This window comes from Phytophthora infestans, genomic scaffold (assembly GCF_000142945.1).
Source record: "Phytophthora infestans T30-4 supercont1.5 genomic scaffold, whole genome shotgun sequence".
Lineage (NCBI taxonomy): Eukaryota > Oomycota > Peronosporomycetes > Peronosporales > Peronosporaceae > Phytophthora > Phytophthora infestans.
The window spans coordinates 1,682,285-1,690,013 of record NW_003303754.1 but is presented as its reverse complement, the minus strand read 5'-3'; positions in this window follow the sequence as shown (position 1 = coordinate 1,690,013).

Here is a 7,729-nt window from a genome sequence, read left to right as displayed (position 1 = left end):
ATGCGCTCCTCTGCTGTTGGGGGCTTGTTTCTCTTCTCCCACACGGTAACCTTGGGCTTCTTCGTCTGAAAAATAGTCAACGCACGTAGGCTAGCAGCGTATTTGCTGTATGGAGCCTTAACCGCAACCGCTTCAAGAAGAAGAGCTACAGAAGGGGTTTCACCGTTAGCAATAGCATTCACACGTTGAGTAGTTCCTCGCATTGCTTCGCGGTTTTCCTTTCTTCTGGCAGCTTGTGTAATCTTCGGGCGCCCTGACTTTCTTACAGTTGTCGAAATTCTCCACAGTGGCATGGTTGAAGCACGCGTCTCCTCCTCTGATTCCTCGCTTTCCTCCTCGCGTTCATTTAACACCTCGTTGCCTTCACGGCGCTCAAAATGAGTCTGCCCAGTCTGACTCTCGTGCACATTTACTGATGGGATTACAGTCTGAGACTGGACACAATTATGGGAATTAGTGGAAAAGGTGTCTTGAGCGAGCTGAGTTGAATGCAAGTGGTCCGCATCGACGCCTTCCATGAAGGATAGAAGAGCGGCGCCAGTCAATGATAGTGCATGTCATGATTGTCGTCAACGCTGATCCCCTCAAAGCTCAGTTCATCAGTGTTAATGGCGCGATCAATCTCAGATTGGTTTCCAGTCTCAGACTGTGCATCATTATTAGCATGTGTACCACGCTCAGGATGTAAGACAGTACTGGCTTGTGAGTCACTGTCGGGCTCTGTTAAACTTGGTGATGTACTTCTAGGATGTTCCGATTCGGGCTGTCGAAGTAACGGACAATTGCCAGCCTTCCCTGCTTCTAAGACCTGGACCATGGAAGCCGTCAAGGTAGCGTGAGCTGTGGTACCCCACTGACAACCAATTTCAGCCATTTGCTTTCCGATGACTTGCAGCTCTCTAAACTTCTCGTTCTGGCTCTTGGTACGAGTTGTTGAGGAAGTCTTGATGTCGCGAATCTCGAAAGCTTCATCAACGTCCTCAACAAGTGTCACTTTGCTCTTCAGTTTACGGTAGGTCTTGAGTAACCATCGAGGGTGAATAATACTCTTTGGCAACAAGCGATCGCAGTCGGTTTCTTTCCGATAATAGATGATGTGGCGGCATGGTAACAAGTGCGTCATTCGAAAGATGCACAAGCATGTCCACGCTTCAGTACTAATCATGTACTCTTCCAGAATGTCATCGGTTTTGTTTTCATCGTCATACTGCATCATAATGTATGGCCCCACTGGATAGTACTGGTACTTGGTAGTTGGTAGAATCGCAAACTCGTACTGCTGCTTGACTAATTCAGCTGCATGTCTGGATACCAAATTCAACAGCATATTTAGTTCCTCATCATAGTCCGAGTTCACAGCGACACCAATGCGATTAATGCTCCGCGCCCATGAGCGCTCGTTGACGGTCTGCCAAAATAAAATAGCAACCACGCATTCATCTAGAGTAGTAGAGCGATTAACTAGCGATTTCAGCTTCTGCCAACTTGATTCTAGCCTAATCAAACGAATAAAATTAACATACGAGTGAGTGATTAATTTGTAGTAACATCAGCTCACGGCTCACCTGTTATTGGTTTGGTTCCCCAAGTGCGGGATGTTGCCGCGATATATCGAGCTCCACTGTTCCTTACAGGTTGTCCAGTTGTCGTCAAAATACGAAAACCACAACTGCTGCTTCTCTCAAACGTAACAGCATCTTCATGGCTGCCAACACCTTATCGTAACCAGCCTCCGTTGGAGCGCTCACTAGTAGTTGTATCAGTCTTTTCATTTCATTCTTCGTCCACGACCCAAAGTTGAACCTCTCCTTAGCAACCTCCTCTTGTAGATACTTTACCACATGAAAGTGGCAGAGCAAAACGCGCGCTTTTGGAAACTGTTCTTTTAGTACTGCGAGCTCTGTGAAATCTTTATCAATGATAATGACGGCGACAGAATCAAAAGAGGGGCAGCCTTCTTTAAACTGCTCACACGCAGTGCGCAAGGTTTCTTTCCTCTCGTTTTCAACGAGACAATGCTGTACAGTCACAGAAACGTACACAGTTTCAAACTGGTTACAAATTGTTGCACAAACTAGAATTTGCACCGAACACCAACCTGTACATGTTGACCCTTGCCAAGAGCGTCGTGGATCATAAAGCTAAATAGCTTGTAGTTTGAGCTATTCGTGTCATGCGTTGCATCGATCAATAGGACTTCTGGAAAGCTCTCGAACATAGTCCGCATATGACTCGACTGGAGTGAAATACACTCCACAACTCCCCAGTAATACATCACAACAATGTTAGTAAGTTATGCCATGATTGACTAATAAAACCCAACATCTACCGTTTGGTTCGTGTACACCCGTGCCAAATTCCCCTTTTCGGACGTAAAGTCCTCAAGGATGCTATTTATGCGTTCTTCCATGGTCGGAAAATCGTAGCTTCCCGCTTGAGCCTAGCCAGAAGGTTGTGTACGTCCTTCATCTCTGGCTGCACCGAAGAATTCTCGACGTGTATTCAAGGATACGTTTCCGGTTAGCTCCTCCACGATGAAGCACGCGCACGCCATCCACGACTTCGTCGTCTGAAACTTGTCTCGCTTCGTGGTATGTCTGGTAAGCGACTGGATCAACGTCGTGATTGTGGGTCGTTACTTGTTTGGTGATACAGACTGCCCAGTCACCTGACAGACGAACACAAGCATTAATCTACAGTATACAAATAATAGCAAGTATTGTTAAAGTGAGCTCTTCATGCAGCATGTCTAGATAATTAAACCTGAGCTTTGAATCCAATGCGCCTTGAATATTGGTTAGGACGCCCGCCGCGACGACTTCTCCCCGTCCTCGGTGACCCCGAATGCGTACACACGTACGTTTTATTGTAGAACTTCAGTTCGGCAGGAATTTCATCACAATACGAGTTGGATTCTTTGATTTTGGCGTTGCGTGTACTTGCAGGAGTTGCAGTTCGCACAGAATATACCTGCATGCACAAAATGATATGTACAACACAATAAAAAATTGTGCACAGTTTGAAGTTGGAAAGAAGTCTAAAACGGGTGCCCAACCTGGTAGGTGCGCTTGCTGTAGGCCTTGATATAAGCTTCCAGTAACTCCCAAGTGTCAAACGATCGCCTATCGAGCGGGGGTACCGAAACCAACTCATCACGTGCTGTTACTCCTCCGCCATCTTCGTCGGAATCTCTCCCGCGGCTTGAGTTGCTGTCCTCGTACGCGTCCTCATCGACTGGATCGACATCCGCTTGACTCTGAGTTGCATCGCGACGTTGGCTGGGCTGCTCCGAATCCGAAGAATCGTCTGAAGACAGTGCGCGGTCCCTGCTTTAGACATATCGCCTCCTCCTCTTCGGCTTTGAGCGAACACTCCGTGCTTTTCCTCGCTTTCGCCGTGGCGTCTTCTCGTAGGAGGCCTCGCTCTCACTTTCGCTTCCGGTAATAGCGGCGCGGGACCTCTCGTGCGTCCTGCGAGCTTCGCGCTGGGGCATCGCGAAGATTGATGCAGTACAGGCGTTGGCACGGGGGCTCTTTTCGCGACTGAGGGGGAAATTTATCGGCCACTCATTCCGCAGAATGATTGTCGCTGCCTCCAGTTGGTGCGTTTAGGGGATGCGTGATAGCTCCCTTTTTATTACTGTGATTTTCTGGCCTTTATTTACTGTGCACGTAGCCACTCTCCTCAATTCTTCAAAGTTGAATAAACTACTTTGATAATTAAACTAGAAACGCAAGGTTACGGACTGTAAAAGAGACATTTATGGTGTATTTTATGCATTACAGTAAGCTTAGAATGAAAAACTACTCTCTGGGAAAGCCCAACGCAAAAAAAAGTTTTGTTTGAAAAGGCGTAAAAAGCGTGTCAAGGGCAGAGAAGAACATCACATGAGCGTGATCGGGATAGGCGTTAAATTTATTATCAAGACGGCGGCATGCAAATCAATCCAATCGCATGACCGTCCGGTGGACTCCAACAGCTCATTTTTCGAGACCCGCAGCCATATGCAGTTCTAAACTTACCAGCAAGCCAGCAAGACACCGCACCCGTCAAACATTAGCCCAAATATGCGTCCATCCGTTATCCTGTTGCTTGCTGTATCGGCAGCTCTCGTTGCCTCTGGCAGCACGCTGTTCATCGAGGCCGACGCTAAACCAAGGTCACTCCGGTGAATCAAGTATGCTGCCAACGCGGAAGAAGAACGCGGACTTGGCTTCAATGCAAGCGAGCTAAAGATTTTGAAGGGTTTGTCGAATACTCAGTTTCACAGAATGGCGAACGATCGCGAGTATCTGAAAATGATTTTCACCTCGTGGAAACAAGGGATGAAGTCGCACGAAGAGGCTGCACGGTACATGAGAACCGAAGCATTAGTGATTCCGCGATACGACACTTCCTGGCAGCGTATCAGCAACACAAGATCTAGTTTGCTAGTTCTCAAGGTGCTCACATCCACCACCTGGTGAGAAGTAGACTCATTCGCTTGTTGAAAGTTCTTCTTAAGTAGTAGTTTTGCTCCGCAGCATTCGTTTTTGCTCACCAGTAAGCACCAGAGGAAGATATTATTCTTTAACAATTACAATAAAAACTCGAGCACTGACGTTACAATAGTCGCTTACAGAACTTGCAATATTTCCGGATTTGGATTGGTCACGACAGCCCTAATGAATCGATGGGGATTTATTATTGCATAACAAGTAAAGTACTTGAGCGTCCAAACCGAATGTGGATCCCTATCAGCATATGCCTATGCTTAAGGCGCTGTAGACGCCTCCGTTTATGCCTTCTTCGACGACGCGACTTTCGTTTCCGGCGTCACCAGCGGAGGGGTGGTGTGAGCTTGGCTGGTAGGAGGTGTCTGAAGTTGGTGACGGGACTAAACTTGTTCGAGAACAAGCTTGCCCAAGGAAATACAAACCGAATTGAAATGGTAACGAAAGTTTGTGACACTGACTCCGAGATTGAGTGCACAGCTTCTGGTGCCAGCAGCAAAACCATCAACGACGCTCCGACCGACCAAGAGCTGCCTCACCCAACCCCACGCAAGAAGAGCCGACATGGAAGAGCACTTCGAAAGCAAAGATCTCACAAATGACAAATGCAAAGTATAAAGCTACTCTCACGTACAGCTACGGCAGCTGCTTTCTTTTCGCTTATTTTAGCTTCACCTAAAACAACATCTAAGAAGGTCGCACTTTGTCAGGTGCCGTACAGTACTCTCCCCAAATTACCCTGATTTGGAACATCAACCTCCGTGTCATACTATATGGATTCTAATTTTAAAGAAGGTTATCGTGTATCCATGCATAGAAACCACCTTGACTGGGCATGGCGAAAGCGTACAAACGTTTTCGTGCTTGCTTCAACAGGGGCTTAAGTAAATGAATTGAAGTTTTTTTTTCGCTGTGTCGCGGTCTACAGTTAGATGGTGGACTTACAATGCTGGCTGACTGCGTGCAGAAAATCCATTCGCTCCAGATTCTCCGCACCGCGTTCAAGCAAGTAAGACATACGGCTAAGTCGGTGAAGCTCCAAGTGCGAGAGATCGGCAAGCAACTGGTCATGGCGGGAATTGGAGCCGGACGCCAACTTCGAGGGACCTGCAGCAAAAAGGAGCTTTTCACTTTTTGTGAGGTTGAGTGAGGAATTCGATCGTGAATTTACCTTTTAGCAAAAACAAACGAATACATCAACGTTTATACTACTTTTTAGACGCGTCGCTAATACTATTATCTCCTACGTGGGCCAAGAGACACGACCATTACGAGAGGAGGCCCGCGACAAGGTGGAGAAGGAGGGTATATTCTTGGGGAATATTGTAGGCGTTCGAGCGTGGAAAGAAGTCTTGGCAGCGGATCGCCATGGTAGAAGGTGAAAGGAGTGGGAAGAGCATGTGGCGCTCATGGGTGTTCCGACGAAGGACTTGGAGCCAGTGAAGGGGTAGGAGGATGAACTCCACCGTTGAATACCGAGCTCATAGAGATCCTTGAGGAATAAGAGGAAGTACGGGCTGAGGGAGCTGCTGGCGGCGACACGCAGCAGAGGTCCCAGAGAAGGAAACGCCAAGCGACAGCGAGGAACGTGGCACGCCTCAAGCGATCTGATCCCGCGAGTGGAGGGTACGAGGCACTAACGGTCCACCTGGAAGGCGAGGGCATGCAACGCCGTCTCCAGGAACGAGGAGGACGGCTGAGGCTGTGCAAGGGGCGCCTCTAGTTAGGAAGATTTCCAACACGGTCCTAGAGCAGTGGACACGCCAACCAGCGAAGCAGCGACACCTGAAAGGACGACGACGGGTCCATGGAAGCTTCGGTGATGGACTCAGGAGTACGCCAAGAGGTTAGGCTGGCCTCGTATCGGACTCGTCCCTTGCTGCAACCGGTGGACGACGCTGGAGGAGACGTACCAACGGTCACGTCAGTGTACGACCGATCCAACAAGAAAGTCGGCGTACCCCGGGGGCTGCACCTGTTGAAACTGGGACACCAACGCAAGCGTACGTATCGAGTAGAAGTCAAGGAACGACGCATGTTCGTTCAACGAGGACATCAACGAGAGGATATGGAACGCCGTGGACGTACCCAGTCTTGCAGGCGCTCATCATCGACAGTGTCGCCCAAGTGCTACAGAGGTCCGCGATGACGAACGGAGCGCAAGTGCCGTCACCACGACCTCAAGCTACGCGACACGTGCCATGTACCGTGCCGACGCCGACCCCACCACTGATGTATCCAATGATTGGGTACCAAAGATCTATTTTTATAAGAATGATGCCACAAACGCCAGTTTCGACACCTATACCGAATGCCGATACCTGCCATTCCTTCATGCGGAGGTGTGTCAATTCAAGTGCCTGGTTCCACGTTGAGCGGTTGAGGTAGTGGAGCGCCTCAGAGGAATGCGTTCTATCTTCTCTTCCAAACACTGGTGACGTCGACGCCGGGGTGGGCTGCTGCTGGAACGATACCCGCGTGATCCGCTGCGTCCGCGCGGAGGACACCTGCCAGACCCAGAAGCGGAACCTACGGATTGCTGTTCCAGAAGACGTCACCGATGGATAGTGCGACGTTCCAGGGACAAACAGGGGCTCCAGGACGAGAAGGGAACGTGGGTGCCAAGAGAAGAAGGTATACGTCGAACGCAGTACTTCCGCAAGGGCAAGTGACGAGTCAGTACCACGACCAAGGTGTCCGCATTGACTCGCACTGGCCGGTAAGAGGTGCGGAGCAGAACGCTTCGATTGTTGGTATCTCGACGGAATCGAAGAGCACCGTGAAAGTCATCGCTCCGTTTTACTCAGAGACGCCCACGTACGAAAGGGCGTTCGCGTTCTGGCGTTCTTTGGAGAAGTGCACTCACGCTATGAGCGACCGAATGCGGTGAGCGGACTTCGATCGGTGCCTTAAGGGCAAGTTGGGTCAAGCATGGTTGTACAATGCGAGGATTAAGGACTTGAAACGCTATCAGTGAGGTTCCATAATCACTTCATTTTCGAGACGCCAGTTCAGTTGTGGAACTGACTCAAGGCCGCAAAAAGGAATAATGGCGAGTCCGCTGAGGAGTAGGGACACAGGATCGTCACGTTGTGCGCGAACCACGTATGCAATATGATTTCTTCCTTGATGGGCTACGAAAGAAGCAGATGCGGGCTGTTTTGAGTGCGATTTTAGCTGAGTCGATATGGCAAGCGTGTGCTCAATTGCTGTACAAGAACCTGTATCTCCTTGTT